Source organism: Phallusia mammillata, chromosome 6, assembly GCF_965637545.1.
Source record: "Phallusia mammillata chromosome 6, kaPhaMamm4.hap1.1, whole genome shotgun sequence".
In the NCBI taxonomy this organism is placed as follows: Eukaryota; Metazoa; Chordata; class Ascidiacea; order Phlebobranchia; family Ascidiidae; genus Phallusia; species Phallusia mammillata.
The window spans coordinates 6,463,835-6,472,131 of record NC_137257.1 but is presented as its reverse complement, the minus strand read 5'-3'; the positions used below and the strand labels follow the sequence as shown (position 1 = coordinate 6,472,131).

The 8,297-nt window shown below is 48.5% G+C and overlaps 16 non-coding genes and 1 pseudogene across 16 annotated transcripts; all 17 read right to left on the bottom strand.

Annotated features, from left to right (window-relative positions):
* Window positions 1-120, bottom strand: LOC145235274 (U2 spliceosomal RNA; annotated as a pseudogene).
* Window positions 121-505: 385 nt separating this feature from the next.
* LOC145235149 (U1 spliceosomal RNA) lies at window positions 506-669 on the bottom strand. The gene has a single exon (XR_013861655.1). It is a non-coding gene; the product is annotated as a U1 spliceosomal RNA (small nuclear RNA).
* A 256-nt stretch (window positions 670-925) lies between these two features.
* On the bottom strand, window positions 926-1,122 carry LOC145235264 (U2 spliceosomal RNA). Its single transcript, XR_013861764.1, has one exon. It is a non-coding gene; the product is annotated as a U2 spliceosomal RNA (small nuclear RNA).
* Window positions 1,123-1,507: 385 nt separating this feature from the next.
* On the bottom strand, window positions 1,508-1,672 carry LOC145235151 (U1 spliceosomal RNA). The gene has a single exon (XR_013861657.1). It is a non-coding gene; the product is annotated as a U1 spliceosomal RNA (small nuclear RNA).
* A 256-nt stretch (window positions 1,673-1,928) lies between these two features.
* On the bottom strand, window positions 1,929-2,127 carry LOC145235260 (U2 spliceosomal RNA). Its single transcript, XR_013861760.1, has one exon. It is a non-coding gene; the product is annotated as a U2 spliceosomal RNA (small nuclear RNA).
* Window positions 2,128-2,512: 385 nt separating this feature from the next.
* Window positions 2,513-2,675, bottom strand: LOC145235136 (U1 spliceosomal RNA). Its single transcript, XR_013861642.1, has one exon. It is a non-coding gene; the product is annotated as a U1 spliceosomal RNA (small nuclear RNA).
* A 255-nt stretch (window positions 2,676-2,930) lies between these two features.
* Window positions 2,931-3,127, bottom strand: LOC145235263 (U2 spliceosomal RNA). Its single transcript, XR_013861763.1, has one exon. It is a non-coding gene; the product is annotated as a U2 spliceosomal RNA (small nuclear RNA).
* Window positions 3,128-3,513: 386 nt separating this feature from the next.
* On the bottom strand, window positions 3,514-3,677 carry LOC145235147 (U1 spliceosomal RNA). The gene has a single exon (XR_013861653.1). It is a non-coding gene; the product is annotated as a U1 spliceosomal RNA (small nuclear RNA).
* A 257-nt stretch (window positions 3,678-3,934) lies between these two features.
* On the bottom strand, window positions 3,935-4,132 carry LOC145235162 (U2 spliceosomal RNA). The gene has a single exon (XR_013861667.1). It is a non-coding gene; the product is annotated as a U2 spliceosomal RNA (small nuclear RNA).
* A 386-nt stretch (window positions 4,133-4,518) lies between these two features.
* LOC145235146 (U1 spliceosomal RNA) lies at window positions 4,519-4,682 on the bottom strand. The gene has a single exon (XR_013861652.1). It is a non-coding gene; the product is annotated as a U1 spliceosomal RNA (small nuclear RNA).
* Window positions 4,683-4,939: 257 nt separating this feature from the next.
* Window positions 4,940-5,137, bottom strand: LOC145235161 (U2 spliceosomal RNA). Its single transcript, XR_013861666.1, has one exon. It is a non-coding gene; the product is annotated as a U2 spliceosomal RNA (small nuclear RNA).
* Window positions 5,138-5,523: 386 nt separating this feature from the next.
* LOC145235145 (U1 spliceosomal RNA) lies at window positions 5,524-5,687 on the bottom strand. Its single transcript, XR_013861651.1, has one exon. It is a non-coding gene; the product is annotated as a U1 spliceosomal RNA (small nuclear RNA).
* Window positions 5,688-5,944: 257 nt separating this feature from the next.
* On the bottom strand, window positions 5,945-6,142 carry LOC145235158 (U2 spliceosomal RNA). The gene has a single exon (XR_013861664.1). It is a non-coding gene; the product is annotated as a U2 spliceosomal RNA (small nuclear RNA).
* Window positions 6,143-6,528: 386 nt separating this feature from the next.
* On the bottom strand, window positions 6,529-6,692 carry LOC145235144 (U1 spliceosomal RNA). Its single transcript, XR_013861650.1, has one exon. It is a non-coding gene; the product is annotated as a U1 spliceosomal RNA (small nuclear RNA).
* Window positions 6,693-6,949: 257 nt separating this feature from the next.
* Window positions 6,950-7,147, bottom strand: LOC145235157 (U2 spliceosomal RNA). Its single transcript, XR_013861663.1, has one exon. It is a non-coding gene; the product is annotated as a U2 spliceosomal RNA (small nuclear RNA).
* Window positions 7,148-7,533: 386 nt separating this feature from the next.
* Window positions 7,534-7,697, bottom strand: LOC145235143 (U1 spliceosomal RNA). The gene has a single exon (XR_013861649.1). It is a non-coding gene; the product is annotated as a U1 spliceosomal RNA (small nuclear RNA).
* Window positions 7,698-7,954: 257 nt separating this feature from the next.
* LOC145235156 (U2 spliceosomal RNA) lies at window positions 7,955-8,152 on the bottom strand. Its single transcript, XR_013861662.1, has one exon. It is a non-coding gene; the product is annotated as a U2 spliceosomal RNA (small nuclear RNA).
* Window positions 8,153-8,297: the final 145 nt, after the last annotated feature.

Below are 8,297 nucleotides of genomic sequence, written 5' to 3'. Positions count from 1 at the left end.
CCCCTGTCCAAAAATCAGGTTAATACAAAGACATGCAAGCGAATCGCTTGCGTCCCAGGTATTAAACTGAGAAGAACAGATACTACACTTGATCTTAGCTCTAAAGAGCCGAGAAGCGATGCCTAAACATATATTTAGGCCAACCAGAGCCTCACCTGTACAACTTCTGTTTGCTGGGGGCTCAGTGCAGCGCGAAACGTTTTTCCGAGGACCAAAAACGATCGAGTAGCAGTCGTCATTCGACTCCCTGGCACTATAGCCATGACAGCTTTGTTGTGTTCTAATTCAAATTATATTTACGAATATATGACGTCACCAGGTGCATGGCAATAATATTTTTCTGATATACATTCAATCAGATACGTAGCTATGCGTTGCAGACACATTGCTATGGCGATGCGACGCTCCCCGGGTCGGCAATACGCCTGTCTGGGAGAGAAAGCGCGAAGAGCAGCAGGAAGCAAACTGACCAGAGAGAACAAGCGATTGATTGATTAAGAATAATACGGGGTTAGCGCGAACGCAGAACCCACTAACAGAAATTGTACGGCCGAGTTACCCACATTTGGGGTAATCGCAAGGGTCAGCTAGGCCAAAGTGCAATGGCTAAGCCTCGCCTTGGGCCCACCGCCGGCCTGATCACGGTGAAGGCCCCCGTCAGGTAAGTATGATTTGGTTAACTTCAAGATCGACCCTCTTCATCTATACTTTTTTAGCGTTTGTTGTGAAAACGCCGACGTAATCGGACGTTTCTCTACGCCCGATTGTTTCCCAATCGGCGGGTGGTACGGTACGTAGTAATTAGAACAGCAGGCTTGCGACGGTTTTAGCGCATGAAAATGTTGGCTACGAGGTGAGAAAAGAGGGTTTACAACAATATACGACGAAGAACTGGGATGAATTGCTTGATTTTCCCACCAAAGTGGGAATGTGGGCCGTGCTGGAGGTAGTGCAATACCAGGACAACCCGTGGGCAGGGCGAGGCAAGCCTCGGCACCATACCCCCTGTCCAAAAATCAGGTTAATACAAAGACATGCAAGCGAATCGCTTGCGTCCCAGGTATTAAACTGAGAAGAACAGATACTACACTTGATCTTAGCTCTAAAGAGCCGAGAAGCGATGCCTAAACATATATTTAGGCCAACCAGAGCCTCACCTGTACAACTTCTGTTTGCTGGGGGCTCAGTGCAGCGCGAAACGTTTTCCGAGGACCAAAACGATCGAGTAGCAGTCGTCATTCGACTCCCCTGGCACTATAGCCATGACAGCTTTGTTGTGTTCTAATTCAAATTATATTTACGAATATATGACGTCACCAGGTGCATGGCAATAATATTTTTCTGATATACATTCAATCAGATACGTAGCTATGCGTTGCAGACACATTGCTATGGCGATGCGACGCTCCCCGGGTCGGCAATTACGCCTGTCTGGGAGAGAAAGCGCGAAGAGCAGCAGGAAGCAAACTGACCAGAGAGAACAAGCGATTGATTGATTAAGAATAATACGGGGTTAGCGCGAACGCAGAACCCACTAACAGAAATTGTACGGCCGAGTTACCCACATTTGGGGTAATCGCAAGGGTCAGCTAGGCCAAAGTGCAATGGCTAAGCCTCCGCCTTGGGCCCACCGCCGGCCTGATCACGGTGAAGGCCCCCGTCAGGTAAGTATGATTTGGTTAACTTCAAGATCGACCCTCTTCATCTATACTTTTTTAGCGTTTGTTGTGAAAACGCCGACGTAATCGGACGTTTTCTCTACGCCCGATTGTTTCCCAATCGGCGGGTGGTACGGTACGTAGTAATTAGAACAGCAGGCTTGCGACGGTTTTAGCGCATGAAATGTTGGCTACGAGGTGAGAAAAGAGGGTTTACAACAATATACGACGAAGAACTGGGATGAATTGCTTGATTTTCCCACCAAAGTGGGAATGTGGGCCGTGCCTGGAGGTAGTGCAATACCAGGACAACCCGTGGGCAGGGCGAGGCAAGCCTCGGCACCATACCCCCTGTCCAAAAAATCAGGTTAATACAAAGACATGCAAGCGAATCGCTTGCGTCCCAGGTATTAAACTGAGAAGAACAGATACTACACTTGATCTTAGCTCTAAAGAGCCGAGAAGCGATGCCTAAACATATATTTAGGCCCAACCAGAGCCTCACCTGTACAACTTCTGTTTGCTGGGGGCTCAGTGCAGCGCGAAACGTTTTTCCGAGACCAAAACGATCGAGTAGCAGTCGTCATTCGACTCCCCTGGCACTATAGCCATGACAGCTTTGTTGTGTTCTAATTCAAATTATATTTACGAATATATGACGTCACCAGGTGCATGGCAATAATATTTTTCTGATATACATTCAATCAGATACGTAGCTATGCGTTGCAGACACATTGCTATGGCGATGCGACGCTCCCCGGGTCGGCAATTACGCCTGTCTGGAGAGAAAGCGCGAAGAGCAGCAGGAAGCAAACTGACCAGAGAGAACAAGCGATTGATTGATTAAGAATAATACGGGGTTAGCGCGAACGCAGAACCCACTAACAGAAATTGTACGGCCGAGTTACCCACTTTGGGGTAATCGCAAGGGTCAGCTAGGCCAAAGTGCAATGGCTAAGCCTCGCCTTGGGCCCACCGCCGGCCTGATCACGGTGAAGGCCCCCGTCAGGTAAGTATGATTTGGTTAACTTCAAGATCGACCCTCTTCATCTATACTTTTTTAGCGTTTGTTGTGAAAACGCCGACGTAATCGGACGTTTTCTCTACGCCCGATTGTTTCCCAATCGGCGGGTGGTACGGTACGTAGTAATTAGAACAGCAGGCTTGCGACGGTTTAGCGCATGAAATGTTGGCTACGAGGTGAGAAAAGAGGGTTTACAACAATATACGACGAAGAACTGGGATGAATTGCTTGATTTTCCCACCAAAGTGGGAATGTGGGCCGTGCCTGGAGGTAGTGCAATACCAGGACAACCCGTGGGCAGGGCGAGGCAAGCCTCGGCACCATACCCCCTGTCCAAAATCAGGTTAATACAAAGACATGCAAGCGAATCGCTTGCGTCCCAGGTATTAAACTGAGAAGAACAGATACTACACTTGATCTTAGCTCTAAAGAGCCGAGAAGCGATGCCTAAACATATATTTAGGCCAACCAGAGCCTCACCTGTACAACTTCTGTTTGCTGGGGGCTCAGTGCAGCGCGAAACGTTTTTCCGAGGACCAAAACGATCGAGTAGCAGTCGTCATTCGACTCCCCTGGCACTATAGCCATGACAGCTTTGTTGTGTTCTAATTCAAATTATATTTACGAATATATGACGTCACCAGGTGCATGGCAATAATATTTTTCTGATATACATTCAATCAGATACGTAGCTATGCGTTGCAGACACATTGCTATGGCGATGCGACGCTCCCCGGGTCGGCAATTACGCCTGTCTGGGAGAGAAAGCGCGAAGAGCAGCAGGAAGCAAACTGACCAGAGAGAACAAGCGATTGATTGATTAAGAATAATACGGGGTTAGCGCGAACGCAGAACCCACTAACAGAAATTGTACGGCCGAGTTACCCACATTTGGGGTAATCGCAAGGGTCAGCTAGGCCAAAGTGCAATGGCTAAGCCTCGCCTTGGGCCCACCGCCGGCCTGATCACGGTGAAGGCCCCCGTCAGGTAAGTATGATTTGGTTAACTTCAAGATCGACCCTCTTCATCTATACTTTTTTAGCGTTTGTTGTGAAAACGCCGACGTAATCGGACGTTTTCTCTACGCCCGATTGTTTCCCAATCGGCGGGTGGTACGGTACGTAGTAATTAGAACAGCAGGCTTGCGACGGTTTTAGCGCATGAAAATGTTGGCTACGAGGTGAGAAAAGAGGGTTTACAACAATATACGACGAAGAACTGGGATGAATTGCTTGATTTTCCCACCAAAGTGGGAATGTGGGCCGTGCCTGGAGGTAGTGCAATACCAGGACAACCCGTGGGCAGGGCGAGGCAAGCCTCGGCACCATACCCCCTGTCCAAAAATCAGGTTAATACAAAGACATGCAAGCGAATCGCTTGCGTCCCAGGTATTAAACTGAGAAGAACAGATACTACACTTGATCTTAGCTCTAAAGAGCCGAGAAGCGATGCCTAAACATATATTTAGGCCAACCAGAGCCTCACCTGTACAACTTCTGTTTGCTGGGGGCTCAGTGCAGCGCGAAACGTTTTTCCGAGGACCAAAACGATCGAGTAGCAGTCGTCATTCGACTCCCCTGGCACTATAGCCATGACAGCTTTGTTGTGTTCTAATTCAAATTATATTTACGAATATATGACGTCACCAGGTGCATGGCAATAATATTTTTCTGATATACATTCAATCAGATACGTAGCTATGCGTTGCAGACACATTGCTATGGCGATGCGACGCTCCCCGGGTCGGCAATTACGCCTGTCTGGGAGAGAAAGCGCGAAGAGCAGCAGGAAGCAAACTGACCAGAGAGAACAAGCGATTGATTGATTAAGAATAATACGGGGTTAGCGCGAACGCAGAACCCACTAACAGAAATTGTACGGCCGAGTTACCCACATTTGGGGTAATCGCAAGGGTCAGCTAGGCCAAAGTGCAATGGCTAAGCCTCGCCTTGGGCCCACCGCCGGCCTGATCACGGTGAAGGCCCCCGTCAGGTAAGTATGATTTGGTTAACTTCAAGATCGACCCTCTTCATCTATACTTTTTTAGCGTTTGTTGTGAAAACGCCGACGTAATCGGACGTTTTCTCTACGCCCGATTGTTTCCCAATCGGCGGGTGGTACGGTACGTAGTAATTAGAACAGCAGGCTTGCGACGGTTTTAGCGCATGAAAATGTTGGCTACGAGGTGAGAAAAGAGGGTTTACAACAATATACGACGAAGAACTGGGATGAATTGCTTGATTTTCCCACCAAAGTGGGAATGTGGGCCGTGCCTGGAGGTAGTGCAATACCAGGACAACCCGTGGGCAGGGCGAGGCAAGCCTCGGCACCATACCCCCTGTCCAAAAATCAGGTTAATACAAAGACATGCAAGCGAATCGCTTGCGTCCCAGGTATTAAACTGAGAAGAACAGATACTACACTTGATCTTAGCTCTAAAGAGCCGAGAAGCGATGCCTAAACATATATTTAGGCCAACCAGAGCCTCACCTGTACAACTTCTGTTTGCTGGGGGCTCAGTGCAGCGCGAAACGTTTTTCCGAGGACCAAAACGATCGAGTAGCAGTCGTCATTCGACTCCCCTGGCACTATAGCCATGACAGCTTTGTTGTGTTCTAATTCAAATTATATTTACGAATATATGACGTCACCAGGTGCATGGCAATAATATTTTTCTGATATACATTCAATCAGATACGTAGCTATGCGTTGCAGACACATTGCTATGGCGATGCGACGCTCCCCGGGTCGGCAATTACGCCTGTCTGGGAGAGAAAGCGCGAAGAGCAGCAGGAAGCAAACTGACCAGAGAGAACAAGCGATTGATTGATTAAGAATAATACGGGGTTAGCGCGAACGCAGAACCCACTAACAGAAATTGTACGGCCGAGTTACCCACATTTGGGGTAATCGCAAGGGTCAGCTAGGCCAAAGTGCAATGGCTAAGCCTCGCCTTGGGCCCACCGCCGGCCTGATCACGGTGAAGGCCCCCGTCAGGTAAGTATGATTTGGTTAACTTCAAGATCGACCCTCTTCATCTATACTTTTTTAGCGTTTGTTGTGAAAACGCCGACGTAATCGGACGTTTTCTCTACGCCCGATTGTTTCCCAATCGGCGGGTGGTACGGTACGTAGTAATTAGAACAGCAGGCTTGCGACGGTTTTAGCGCATGAAAATGTTGGCTACGAGGTGAGAAAAGAGGGTTTACAACAATATACGACGAAGAACTGGGATGAATTGCTTGATTTTCCCACCAAAGTGGGAATGTGGGCCGTGCCTGGAGGTAGTGCAATACCAGGACAACCCGTGGGCAGGGCGAGGCAAGCCTCGGCACCATACCCCCTGTCCAAAAATCAGGTTAATACAAAGACATGCAAGCGAATCGCTTGCGTCCCAGGTATTAAACTGAGAAGAACAGATACTACACTTGATCTTAGCTCTAAAGAGCCGAGAAGCGATGCCTAAACATATATTTAGGCCAACCAGAGCCTCACCTGTACAACTTCTGTTTGCTGGGGGCTCAGTGCAGCGCGAAACGTTTTTCCGAGGACCAAAACGATCGAGTAGCAGTCGTCATTCGACTCCCCTGGCACTATAGCCATGACAGCTTTGTTGTGTTCTAATTCAAATTATATTTACGAATATATGACGTCACCAGGTGCATGGCAATAATATTTTTCTGATATACATTCAATCAGATACGTAGCTATGCGTTGCAGACACATTGCTATGGCGATGCGACGCTCCCCGGGTCGGCAATTACGCCTGTCTGGGAGAGAAAGCGCGAAGAGCAGCAGGAAGCAAACTGACCAGAGAGAACAAGCGATTGATTGATTAAGAATAATACGGGGTTAGCGCGAACGCAGAACCCACTAACAGAAATTGTACGGCCGAGTTACCCACATTTGGGGTAATCGCAAGGGTCAGCTAGGCCAAAGTGCAATGGCTAAGCCTCGCCTTGGGCCCACCGCCGGCCTGATCACGGTGAAGGCCCCCGTCAGGTAAGTATGATTTGGTTAACTTCAAGATCGACCCTCTTCATCTATACTTTTTTAGCGTTTGTTGTGAAAACGCCGACGTAATCGGACGTTTTCTCTACGCCCGATTGTTTCCCAATCGGCGGGTGGTACGGTACGTAGTAATTAGAACAGCAGGCTTGCGACGGTTTTAGCGCATGAAAATGTTGGCTACGAGGTGAGAAAAGAGGGTTTACAACAATATACGACGAAGAACTGGGATGAATTGCTTGATTTTCCCACCAAAGTGGGAATGTGGGCCGTGCCTGGAGGTAGTGCAATACCAGGACAACCCGTGGGCAGGGCGAGGCAAGCCTCGGCACCATACCCCCTGTCCAAAAATCAGGTTAATACAAAGACATGCAAGCGAATCGCTTGCGTCCCAGGTATTAAACTGAGAAGAACAGATACTACACTTGATCTTAGCTCTAAAGAGCCGAGAAGCGATGCCTAAACATATATTTAGGCCAACCAGAGCCTCACCTGTACAACTTCTGTTTGCTGGGGGCTCAGTGCAGCGCGAAACGTTTTTCCGAGGACCAAAACGATCGAGTAGCAGTCGTCATTCGACTCCCCTGGCACTATAGCCATGACAGCTTTGTTGTGTTCTAATTCAAATTATATTTACGAATATATGACGTCACCAGGTGCATGGCAATAATATTTTTCTGATATACATTCAATCAGATACGTAGCTATGCGTTGCAGACACATTGCTATGGCGATGCGACGCTCCCCGGGTCGGCAATTACGCCTGTCTGGGAGAGAAAGCGCGAAGAGCAGCAGGAAGCAAACTGACCAGAGAGAACAAGCGATTGATTGATTAAGAATAATACGGGGTTAGCGCGAACGCAGAACCCACTAACAGAAATTGTACGGCCGAGTTACCCACATTTGGGGTAATCGCAAGGGTCAGCTAGGCCAAAGTGCAATGGCTAAGCCTCGCCTTGGGCCCACCGCCGGCCTGATCACGGTGAAGGCCCCCGTCAGGTAAGTATGATTTGGTTAACTTCAAGATCGACCCTCTTCATCTATACTTTTTTAGCGTTTGTTGTGAAAACGCCGACGTAATCGGACGTTTTCTCTACGCCCGATTGTTTCCCAATCGGCGGGTGGTACGGTACGTAGTAATTAGAACAGCAGGCTTGCGACGGTTTTAGCGCATGAAAATGTTGGCTACGAGGTGAGAAAAGAGGGTTTACAACAATATACGACGAAGAACTGGGATGAATTGCTTGATTTTCCCACCAAAGTGGGAATGTGGGCCGTGCCTGGAGGTAGTGCAATACCAGGACAACCCGTGGGCAGGGCGAGGCAAGCCTCGGCACCATACCCCCTGTCCAAAAATCAGGTTAATACAAAGACATGCAAGCGAATCGCTTGCGTCCCAGGTATTAAACTGAGAAGAACAGATACTACACTTGATCTTAGCTCTAAAGAGCCGAGAAGCGATGCCTAAACATATATTTAGGCCAACCAGAGCCTCACCTGTACAACTTCTGTTTGCTGGGGGCTCAGTGCAGCGCGAAACGTTTTTCCGAGGACCAAAACGATCGAGTAGCAGTCGTCATTCGACTCCCCTGGCACTATAGCCATGA